Source organism: Hesperophylax consimilis, chromosome 10 (assembly GCF_061612785.1).
Source record: "Hesperophylax consimilis isolate HC1 chromosome 10, BYU_Hcon_1.0, whole genome shotgun sequence".
NCBI classification, from domain to species: Eukaryota; Metazoa; Arthropoda; class Insecta; order Trichoptera; family Limnephilidae; genus Hesperophylax; species Hesperophylax consimilis.
In genome coordinates, this window is record NC_142845.1 from 3,868,547 (window position 1) to 3,879,560 (window position 11,014).

Sequence of the window (11,014 nt, forward strand, 5' to 3'; positions counted from 1 at the left end):
TCAATTTTCCCCGTTTCGAGAACATTTTACAAAAATAAATAACCGGGAATTTACTGATCACTAGATAGACGGGAATCGAATCTGCAACTTCCCGACGAAAAGACAAAATTATCTGTGGATGACCTAATTATATCCACATATAACCCACAAATATTTTAAATTAATCCTTAGAACTCAATAGTTTTTTCAATGATTTTTTCTTTAATAGTGTGAAGAAATTCTAAAAGGGAATCCATTCAAATAAAATAAACACTCCTTTAATAAAGTCTTACTCTATTTAACTAACGCATGCTTTACTTATAACATGCTTTTCTAGGAAATTACGCCTACGTCCAATTCTTACTGAGGCGTTGTAATATCCTCTCAATTAATTTTACTTAACCTTTTAGCTTTCAACAAAGAAATATCTTTGTTGTCATTATAATATCGTAAATAAATTCCGCTTAATAAAATAAAGGGAGAAAATGGGAGCTATGAATATAAACCTTTCCAATTTGAGTACCGCCGCCTCGGCAACCATTTATTGGATAACCAACACTTCTGTGATTTAGCAGGTGTGCCCGGGTTTATCGGGTCAGGTGTGTTCAGGACGCGCCTGCCCACCAACTGAGAGGCGTGCCAGATCGGGAGAGGCTGGTTTGGAAACCCTTTGACCTCTCAAAACATCGCCTTCCACAGCAGTGAGATGGCTGGATTCATACGTCCGACACTCCTTAACACACTGACCCACATATTCCTACCCAACCCTCATACCTTTTCCTTTCTATAACTTCCTAGAACGAGTCAAAGTTTGTTCGGCGGCTTCATCTCGTAGTACGCAGATACATTATATCAAATTTATCTCACTATGCACTGTATCGTAATACCTAATTGTCGAAGAATCAAACAAATAAAAGAACTACCAAACAAACATGAATAGATTGTGATTAAATTGCATTGAATCATTCATGATATAAACGCAGGAATGTTCTTCAAATAGATACAAAATTTGTCACAAGAGTAAACAAAAATAATAATAAGTTGTCTTGGGTAATTTAGATAAAATAAATCCGAAGGTCGAATTCACAACTAGTCGCTATGTCACTAGGTACACGAAACATTATTATTATATTAAACAGTCAGCGTCGTTTCAAGTGTGAACGTCAGCGTGGAGACATATAACATATTACATGGTGTCCGGGAGTAAAGTGCACTAACTTTGGGAGGTGATTCTTCATGAAAGTAAAACTTACAATAATTATCTTGTAAAAAATAATTTATTTTTTACTGTAATACATCTATTTTTAAATGACGATTATCATGATTGTTTTTGTTGAATATGGTGATCTTGCTGGTGACAGCTGTACCTATTATTAACCAAATATTAGCAATTTCTTTATCGACATTAACAATATGGCATTAAGTCTTTTTTTTTTACAATAAAACTGATATTTCAAAGCTCAATAGATCTTGATGGAAATTGCAATACAGAAAAGGGGTGTGATTTTTATACTTAATGTCTCATGATAAAGATTTAATTAAAGCCTATAAATAATAGAATAACAAACTTTTTCAGAATCAGTTAATTGGATAACCAACACATCTTCCAAAGGCCACTCAAAGTGATTCGCTACATTTGGTAACTTAGTAGGGTGTCCAGGTTCAAGGGGTAGGGTTTGTTCAGGTCTTGGCAGCGCGATACACTTACCCTCCAATTGTGTGGCGAGCCGGATCAGACCGGTTAAGGGACACCCTTTGACCTCTCCAGCCGGACTCTATCGACCCATTGTGTTGCACTGTTGGAGAGATAGATTCATACGTCCGTCACTCCTGAATACACGGACCCTCAGACCCACCCATCAAACCTCCTTCCCAGAACTTCCTTTCCTTAAAACACCCCATTATCGGCCTGCCTTGTTCCTCATAATAATAATAATAATAATTAGGTAATTTTTATATCCTAGTTTTTGTGAAAAATCACCTGGAGGGCACTGTATAATTTATTACGAGTTTCTAAGCTATCTAATTTATTATTTACAAACAGATACAGAAAAAAAGGTAGAGAAACAGATACAGAAAAAGGTACTTGCTCGACAGATCACTTCAGAAAAAAAACCTTTTTATTTAAAAGTTTGCAACCTTGCACGCAGAGGACACTATAGAAAAACACTGGATATTGATTTTATTTAAAAGTTTTCGACCTTGCACACAGAGGACACTATAATAAAACACTAGATATTGATTTTATTTTAAAGTTTTCGACTTTGCGCGCAGAGGACACTATAGTTAAACACTGGATATTGATGTTACATTTGCTAGTTTACCCTCAATTACTATTCATGTTACATTTATTAAAAGATATTTCTTAAGAAATTACTTTAAAAAGCTTACAAATTCTTAGTTACATAAATTTCGAGGACTGTGAAAGTGGAGGTTTCTGATTTTATGGATATGACTGTCTAAAAAGGTGAGTTTGAAGTTTTGCTCTGAATTCTCTCGAGTCTGTGATCATTTCTAAATCATGTGGCAGTCCATTCCGGACTTCAAGTTCTGACACTCATGTGTAGAGTCAATGTATAAAAAGTGGAAAACGTCCTGTCTGCGCTCAGAAACTGTATGCAGATGACTGTAATCTGATGTTATAAAATATTGCTTGTTTATCACTACATAATATCAATATTATAGGTACCTCTGTATGCAACTTACATTATACAATATTAACATTATGGCTACCTCATTACGCAACTTATACAGGGTTTTCCAATAAGAGGTGTTATTTTGAAATTCAATCGTAAAAGATCAATGGTTTCGTTGCTTGTGTGGCACGTAGCGCCCTCTTGTTGAAAGTAAACGTTGTCCAAATCAATATCATCCAATTCCGGCCATAAAAAATCAGTAATCATCTCTCGATAGCGATCCATTCACCGTAACTGTTGCTCCAGCCTCATTTAAAAAAAAGTAAGGTCCAATGACTCCGCCGGGCCATAAACCGCACCAAACAGTCAACCGCATAAACAGCTTCAAAAGTAACATCTACCGAAATACTGAGCTATTTAAAATAACACCTCTTATTGGAAAACCCTGTATTATATTTTTTTTGTTTGGAGAGGTCACTATTGTTTGAATATTAAAATGATGTAATATTTAATTAATGAAAAACAATTTCATTGTTGCCGCGGCTCGTGGCGTTGCACTGGCTGACTGTGCGTGATAGCAAATAATAATCGTGTTTTAGTTACACAGACCAAAAAAATAACAGACAGCGTTTTTTGGATCGTCGCGTCAGTTTTTTTAACACCCGTAATTTTAAAAATACGGTGTTGTGTTGGGCATTTCTAAGCGTGATTTTTCTATGTCTATCCAGCACTATTTTAATGCCAAACCGAACCGTACCTAACCTAAACCTAACCGAACCAAAACTAATCCAACCAAACCTAACGCCTCCATACCTAACCTAACCTAACCAAACCTATCCAAACCTAACTTACCCTAACCTAATCCATACAAACATAATGTAACCCAACCTTACTTCCCCTATCTTACCCTAATCTAACCTAACCTAACCCAACCTACCCTAACATATCCAAAACTAGCCTAACCTAACCCAATCTATCCAAACCTAACGTAACTCAAACTTACTTAACCTATCTAAACTTATTTATTTATTTATTGGACAATTTGTATAGCGCCGCTTTTGTGAGATATAACCTCAGGGGCTAACCTAATCTAACCTAACCTAACCCAAACTAACCTAACCTATCCAAACTAACCTAACCATAGACATATGAATATTAGGTAGACCTGCCCTAAGTGATTAAAAGCGTATTATCCCCACTCCCCATACCGGTTCCATTGAGCCGGCTGGGCTCGCGTACGGCCTCAAGTGATATTTGAAAACGTGACGTCATCATTCTTGTGCGAACTATGGTCGAGGCATCATCGGTTCATTTTACGAAATAACACGGCAAAATGTTTACTTGTACTATGAAAACTGGTAAAAATAGATGCGAAAAAAGAGAATAAACCCAATTGTCGTATTACATTCCATATATAAGCATTATTTTATTTTATTTTAAGCATATTCACATCGTATAATATGAATCAGTTGTTACTATCACATCGAGAAACGTCTGGACGCGAAACACAAAGCTGGTTGGTTGCTGGGAAGTAAATTATGAACATTTATAAAAGTGTCTTAACTAAATACTCTGAAACTAACTACGACTCTGAATATAGAAGCTGCCTTACTTTGCCGAATTTGGACTTCGCAAATTTGTTCATAACGTGGCGAGTAATTTGCGCTCCCATGTAAAAATGTCTATTCATTCAAAGCAGATTTTACTTTTAAGAAGTAAATGGTGATATTATAATGCGAGATGCCTATTTACTGTCAGATTGATTTATTGACGAATCACAGTCATCTTCACTCCCTTCGTTCTTCAACAGTTGATTTTACCCCTCGCCTTTATCTTCTCGTCTATTAATTCCTATGTCTGTGAACCTAACCCAACCTAACCTAACATATCTAAACCTAACTTAACCAGATCCAATCTAACACAATCTTACATAACCAATCTGACCTTACAACTAATTTAACCTACCCTTACCTAACCTTATCAGCGCTACAATAATGCAGAAGGACTGGTGTAGGCCAGTAGTACTATTTTTGACAGAGGTCATAATTATCTAGTTTAATAATGGTGTTCATTTGAAGGGTAAATTTCAGATCGTCTCTAAAATTGATAATGTTTGTTTATAAAATGCGATGATCCTGTGGCAAATCCTACAATCATAATACCCCGTGATTTTTCACCTATCCACGCAAATTTCAACTTTTTTTTTGAAATTAGCTTCGCACAGGAGGCCCTGAGGAAAATAATTTTCCTCACAGTCTATATCATATTTGAGGATTCTTTGTGGCTAATTTTAAGAAGGGAAGGGGAGGAAGTTCTGGGAAGGTAAAAGGTATGAGGGTTGGGTAGGAATCTAGGGATCAATGTGTCCAAGAGTGACAGACATATGAATATATCCCGCGTGAGGCAATGTACGTAAGGAACACACTTCACCCGATAAACCCGGCACCCCTGTTCAATCACCAAACGTAACGAACTACTTGAGGTGACCTATGGCAGAGGTGTTGGTTATCCAATAAATAGTTCCTTATTATTTCGTCTTGTTTACAAATAATCAATAATATTGTGAAACTACCGGTTTTTTCGTGTTTTTTCCTGAGTATAAATACCTCTAATTTAAGGTGGTAAAGGGATTTTCCTCTGCGGAGATGATTCAAGGTTGCAGCGCTTCAAATGATTCACTTTCTCGGACATAATACATTCATAATAGAAATAATACGCATTGAGGACAACTTGAATCAAAAATATAATAAAACTACGTCAGCGGGTGGGATATTTCATAGTATTGTGAAAAATTACGCTTGTGGATCAATATATACTGTACACATTCCACAGTCACAGTAAAACCCAGTAAAATCATTATTGTATTTTTTTACACGACACTTACGAAGTGTTCATAAATAGAAATAGTTTCACGGAAAGGCTATTAATACGCAACATTTATTATGAAAAGGTACAATACATATTTAACAATAGGGAAGACCAACTACAAATACTTTATTGTGTAAATATGGTATGAATAAGTAAATATCAATTAAATAAACTCCATTGATATTAATAATGTCGACGAGGTTAAGCTTAATCGTTCTTGGTATCCGCTAAGTAGGTACTTTACGGCTACACCAAAACTAAACGCCGAAGACCACATCTATCTAATTAATTATAAAAATGAAAAATCGGCCATATGAAGATTAAGGCGAAGCTTAATGCCAAATCACTAGTTTGATTAATCTTTATAACGAATTGGTGTATATTATGAATACCAAAAAAAATGCTTTAGATAAATTGAAGGTTTTCCTATTGTTCGCTTGAGTAGAATACAAATAAAAAAAATAAACTACTCACTAATAAAAAATAAAAATATAAATGTTAACTATTAAATTTTTTTTCAATAGAAATGTATGAACGCATAAAGGAAACAACTTAAAAATACAGTATTATAGCTAAGATTATCTGTGAAAGTTTTACTTGATTATCTTTTTTGCTTTCTTATAAAATTATTTACAAAAGAAATAAAAACCAGTTTTGTGCTTGAAATTGAACGTTTCTAGACTCCGTTTGTCAAGCGATTTTAATGCCTATTACCTACAATATAAGGTATAAAAAGAATACCTTATATTGTAGTACACACACTTCCCCGCAATCTACGCATTTGCTTTGATGATGGAACCTGTAACGCAAAACGTTGGCTATGGTTATCGAAAATTGAAAAACGATTAAAATAACTTTGTTTATGATTCATTGGTAGATGATAACTAGGTATATAAATATGCACTGATACTTACAATCCCATGTTTGTGTTGTTTGGGTTAACTCTAATTGAAATAAACGTGAGGCTGAGTATGTAAATAGGAGCAAATGCGTGAGCCGAACCACGAATTATGGGAAAACGACGAAGCAGCCGATGTGTGACATTTCGCGCCGTTGATGCATCCCTTTCCTACAATTTGTGGTTCGGCTCGCGTACTTTTACACCTGTTTATACGCAGCGTTAGGTTTTACGACGTTACTCGACTTCTGTAACAATGTATTTAATAATATGTAATGCCAAACGATGAAAACAAAGATGACCTAACCTAACTTACTGCTGTTGTTGTTTTTAATATTAAGAGGAAGCTACAAGCCAGAAATGTGTATATTATTGGTATACCTTATATCGTAGGTAATATGCATTAAAATCGCTTGACAAACGGAGTCTAGAAACGTTCGATTTCAAGCACAAAACTGGTTTTTATTTCTTTTGTAAATAATATTATAAGAAAGCAAAAAAGTTAATCAAGCGAAACTGTCACAAATAATCTTAGCTATAATACTGTATTTTTAAAAGTTGTTTCCTTTACGCGTTCATACATTTCTATTGAAAACATATTTTTTTTAGAAGTTTACATTTGTATTTTTTATTGAGTAATTTATTATTTTATTTGTATTCTACTGAAGCGAAGCGATAGGAAAACCCTCAATTTAACTAAAACATATTTTTTGGTATTCATAATATACACCAATTCGTTATAAATATTAATCAAAATAGTGATTTAGCATTAAGTAGATTTTAAGATGCATCATTTAAGTACACACCTACAATAATATTATCGTATATTGCGCACTTACAATATTAAAGCTTGTACAAAAATTGGCATTCAGTGCATACTCACTCTTAATGCACAATTATATTAAATAATATACCATTATATTTGCACATTATTTCATAGTCGTGATAGCTAGAAGTTGATCGAAGATTCTGATCACAGAGACTTATGCAAATAAACCGAGAAAAAACACGTGAGAGGCAGACTGACTGTCGTGGAATAAAATAATAATTTTATTGTTCTTTTCATTGTTTAGAGTTCCGAAGGACCTTTTTTACGAGTTGAAAGTGTGTCCGGAGTGGTTACAAGAGAAATAATCCAGGAAGTTATCAAAAGTAGGTTTGCCTTTTAACTGTAACTTACGCCAGACAATGCGTTGACCATGATTATTATTATATGCACATGAGAATATTTTTATCAACAACATTTGGCTTGTCTTAAAAGAGACTTACTATTCAACTGATGTGGTAACTTTGCAAAATTAAAAAAAAAAGTAAATACGTTTTTAAAATATCTGACCGGGGTATTTTCACGGACTAAGTTTATTTTTCTGATTATGATAATTGCAATCAAATTTTAATATTTTCATTCATAATTATTGAGTTCAAAAACGATCTAAAACTGCACATTCCAAAATGGTTCCAACTGGCCACAACGTCAGAATGACGTAGAAAACGCTACTGGCTGGTAAAACGGCTGTCACCAACTGTTGACGAGTATAAAACGATCCTCTTAATTTTTTTCCAGAATAAAAAAACTGTGAAAATAACCTATTAGCAAAATTGATAGAATTATAAAAAAATCACACACCATAAACTATTCGTGACAATTGGATTGCGATTTACAGTGAATTTACTTATGCGTCAACAACTATAGATACTTGTTCCAGCAAGAGATCATATGTGACGTCTTTGTTCTAGTATCTTCTTTCTCTTTCGTTGCGAAACAAGATACGTGAGAAGGAAAAGGACGAACTTCGATAAACTTCGTACGAGCTCTCGCTGGGACTAGTTTAACCTCGTCAGCTTTTCAGCTACTTTGTATACTAGTTTTTTTTGCGAAACAATGTGTCCAGGGAATACAATAGAAGTTTGTCATGTTATGTATAATATGAACAAATAGAGGTCGTACGTACGTCATCGACGAACTACGCTTCCATCCAACATGTCTTGTATGAAAACGAAAAAGACCATTCTGAACGATGACTGGAACTACTTTAAAATTCTACAAGCTAATCTTACATATATAAACTTTATTTAAGTTTTTGAAAACGAATTAAATAAAGTGCAAAATCTCCATCGAACTATTTAAAACCAAAAATTATTTCAAATGGGGCAATGTAACCCCTTAAGGATCAAATTAAGGCGCCTTTACGATACGGTTGTGATTTTTTAAACGAATATCACAGAGCACTCTATAGTAAATGCTATCAGCCTCTAAATAACAAAACGAAAATGCATGATACAAATCAAATGCTCTGGTGTAGGAACACTCGTAATGACAACATAAAAACTCTTGTATTGTATTATTTGTTTTCTTCCTGACAACCTCCGTAACCGAATGCTAAGATCCTTGTTCCAGAGGTCGTGAGTTCAATACCCGGCAATGTATTCAAATATTACAAATCACACTGAATATTTAATACAATATAACTTGAAAAAAATATAACAAATGCACTTTCCTCCAGAATGGAAGAAACTGTAGTTATATATACATATTTTTTTTTTACACTATCTCCACACTGAATAATGTCATCTTCAGGGATGCTAAGTGGATGGTATTTTTAAGGTAAGGAAAAAATTATGCCAATATGTTCTGAATAGCCAGAAAAACCCCAGTAAAACTATTCCCTTTTCTTTCTTCCACTACACTGTTTTCTCCTTCCTCATAATGTTTCCAAATTTTAGAGTAACTCTTAATCGGTTTGGGACAATTGGGGCTGTTGTACGGTTATCACATGATAAATACAATCAAAGAGCACTAAATTTAACAATATAACAAAGTCACCATAGCAAACCTCTCATGTAGGTATCATACACAGTTTTATTTGTAACAAACATAAGGTTATCATAAAAAAATATAGATATACAACATAGAACAAATTACAAATATTCTTGTTCAACAATTTGTAAATATAAAACAATAAGTAGGTATGTATAAAAAAACAGGGGACAGTTCAGTTTGATAAAATACTCGTACAATCCGTTGAAGAGTTCGATTTTTTATGATTTTGGAAGCAATTTTATGTGTAATTTTACAATGATAATTATTAAAAAAAAAATCATATTTTGCCCTTCCTACCAAGTAAAAATGATGAAATATAAAATTTAAAAAATAATTTTGAAAAGCATTTTGATATGCTTAAATTTAAATTTCAAACAACCAATTTAGGTTGGAAGACAACATTGATGTATTTAAATTGAAACTTCCACCCACAGTAGGTAAGGCAAGATTTTTTATAATCTAATATGATTATAATTTCTTGAAATCATGAAAATTCAGTGTTTTAAAATTTAAAAAACAATACTAGAATTTTTCTAAACCTTTTGATTGAAAACAATACTTTTTCGGTGTGGTAGAGTATTTTGGCCTCGAATCTAAAATTAACTTTTGTATGAAAAAGGCCGCACAGTCGTTCCTGGGAAGCGAAGTCCTGTTATGACTTGACTACTTTACATTTCGTCTATCTGTAAAGTGTGTTCCGTATCCAGTCTATCTCGTTGATGGTAGTCGTGTTTGATGGCACTGTTTTATTCCGCCAGAGCGCATGAGCGTTGCATCTGTAGCGGGCAGCTATGTTGGTGTAATTAACATTACGCGAAGTATTTTGTTCATATAACTGATAGTTGTAATTCATGTAATGTTTTGAAAACAATTAAATGTCTATCTAAATACGAGACTATGTTTGACATTTTGCTAGTAGTCTATATATTTATTCCTAATTTTCTTATACACGCATTATTAACTATCGCAATAGTCCAGGTATCGACAGACTTTCTACCGGGAAGAGTCAAATATTAAGAGAAACGGCAGAATGGCCTCCGTTTATGCTTAAAAACTTAAATTTTAATTTGAGGCCAAAATACTTAACCAAAATGAATAATAATTTGTTTGGTCTAGTACGGATATATGACATTTTATTTATTTGTATACTAACGCAATATTATTTTAAATAAAAATGTACAGCAAATATATTATCTAGTGCGGATGTCAGCTATTTTTTTTGCATTCTTATTTATAATTATTACAGCTATATCAGCTTTATGATGACGTTTAAAATAAGAGGAAAATTACGACATACTTATGATTTGTTCTTGAATTCGTTCGGAGTTTCTTTGGATGAAGCTGGAGTCGAAAACCGTAAATGCCAATGAAAATTGATGCGGCTCGAAAGCCAGGGTTTACCGACCCCTGGGCAAATAGGCCCCCCTTTAAGCAAACGTAAACGTTCGACGGGCGTGGTAAAATACTAACACCAATTTGAATATCAAAAAATTAACACCTTGGTTATTCAATATACTAGCGTTATTATTTAGGGATTTTTTGATTTCAAGAGCTTCTAAGTTATCTAATCTTTTGCTTTTATTATTACGGTGAATAATAAGAATAAGGACACAGGGGTTAAAATTCTTCACCGTAATTAATTTATCGCTTAGTCCCATTCTAGATATATTTCCAGTAAACCGCTCTGTTATTGCTGGAATTCCCCCAATTACCCGCCCCCCTTTGTTAACATCCCACTCAAACACCTAAATTATATTTTTTGTGTATATATCTGTCAATATTTTGTGTCATAGGTTAGTTTTAATATTCTCC